A 2,500-nucleotide genomic window follows, 5' to 3' on the forward strand; every position below is an offset into this window, starting at 1 on the left:
CTACTGTCCCTATTTGCGAAGAGCCGAAACCACATATAAAGAGCCAAAAGGCCGAAAAAACGTATATTTGCATATAAAAAAAACTAAATTTGGTTAAACGGCGGGCATAAAAATGATTTTATTTACGTAGCCAAATGCATCGTCATCTTATTAGTGACGCGCAAAAAGGAATTCAGGAGATTCCTACTGTCCCTATTTGCGAAGAGCCGAAACCCCATATAAAGAGCCAAAACGCCGAAACCACGTTCATACAAGTAAAAAAATTTCATATAAATACTAAATAATTTTCATATAGATACTAAGTTTATGAATTCATACAAGTAAATAATTTTCATATAAATACTAAATAATTTTCATATAGATACTAAGTTAATGAATTCATACAAGTTAAAAATTTTCATATAAATACTAAATAATTTTCATATAGATACTAAGTTAATGAATTCATACAAGTTAAAAATTTTCATATAAATACTAAATAATTTTCATATAGATACTAAGTTTATGAATTCATACAAGTAAAAAATTTTCATATAAATACTAAATAATTTTCATATAGATACTAAGTTTATGAATTCATACAAGTAAATAATTTTCATATAAATACTAAATAATTTTCATATAGATACTTAATAAATTTCATATAAATACTAATTAATTTTCATATAGATACTAAGTTAATGAATTCATACAAGTTAAAAATTTTCATATAAATACTAAATAATTTTCATATAGATACTAAGTTTATGAATTCATACAAGTAAAAAATTTTCATATAAATACTAAATAATTTTCATATAGATACTAAGTTAATGAATTCATACAAGTTAAAAATTTTCATATAAATACTAAATAATTTTCATATAGATACTAAGTTTATGAATTCATACAAGTAAAAAATGTTCATATAAATACTAAATAATTTTCATATAGATACTAAGTTTATGAATTCATACAAGTAAAAAATTTTCATATAAATACTAAATAATTTTCATATAGATACTAAGTTTATGAATTCATACAAGTTAAAAATTTTCATATAAATACTAAATAATTTTCATATAGATACTAAGTTTATGAATTCATACAAGTAAAAAATTTTCATATAAATACTAAATAATTTTCATATAGATACTAAGTTTATGAATTCATACAAGTAAATAATTTTCATATAAATACTAAATAATTTTCATATAGATACTAAGTTAATGAATTCATACAAGTTAAAAATTTTCATATAAATACTAAATAATTTTCATATAGATACTAAGTTAATGAATTCATACAAGTTAAAAATTTTCATATAAATACTAAATAATTTTCATATAGATACTAAGTTAATGAATTCATACAAGTTAAAAATTTTCATATAAATACTAAATAATTTTCATATAGATACTAAGTTTATGAATTCATACAAGTAAATAATTTTCATATAAATACTAAATAATTTTCATATAGATACTAAGTTAATGAATTCATACAAGTTAAAAATTTTCATATAAATACTAAATAATTTTCATATAGATACTAAGTTAATGAATTCATACAAGTTAAAAATTTTCATATAAATACTAAATAATTTTCATATAGATACTAAGTTTATGAATTCATACAAGTAAAAAATTTTCATATAAATACTAAATAATTTTCATATAGATACTAAGTTTATGAATTCATACAAGTAAATAATTTTCATATAAATACTAAATAATTTTCATATAGATACTTAATAAATTTCATATAAATACTAATTAATTTTCATATAGATACTAATTTTCATATAAGTACTAAGTGTATGAATTCATACAACTAAATAATTTTCATATAAGTACAAAAAATTTAAAAAAAAAAATAAATGTTAAGCTATTTTTGATGTTGTAATATTTCTTATAAGCATAATGCTCATAGAAAATGATATAAATTACTTGTATATATATGAATTTAAAACTTTTATATGGTTAAAAAGATTTTCTCCATACGATTTCCGGTTGGTGAGGTGTACGTGGCAGAAAACATATATGTTGTATGAAACTTCAACATTAGTACTTGTATGAAAATTTTAATACTTGTATGAAATTGCATACTTAGTACTTATATGAAAATTATTTTCATATATTTATAAAAGTATTTAAGTGTAATATATAAATGAGAGCAAAAAAATTTATTCCTGGTTTGCTACAGTTGGTTTAAATAGAAATAATTTTGTTAATAATGAAATGTTATTAATTGAGATTATTCTTCTATACCTAACATAATGTAGTCGTTTTTTTTTTAATTTAACTTTTTTTGGGGTTTGTTCTTCTATTCACATAAAATATATGTGGGTAAAGAATAAAATTCAATAAAGTTAAATATTTATATTATTACGCTCGAATACTTTCATATCATATATGAAATAAAATGAAAAATAATTGAATTGAAATTATTAATTTCAAATCAAAAGAAAAACGTATATACTCTTAAAAAAAGATATATACACTATATGCATTGAAATAAA

The sequence above is a fragment of the Zeugodacus cucurbitae genome, unplaced genomic scaffold (genome assembly GCF_028554725.1).
Source record: "Zeugodacus cucurbitae isolate PBARC_wt_2022May unplaced genomic scaffold, idZeuCucr1.2 ctg00000054.1, whole genome shotgun sequence".
In the NCBI taxonomy this organism is placed as follows: domain Eukaryota; kingdom Metazoa; phylum Arthropoda; class Insecta; order Diptera; family Tephritidae; genus Zeugodacus; species Zeugodacus cucurbitae.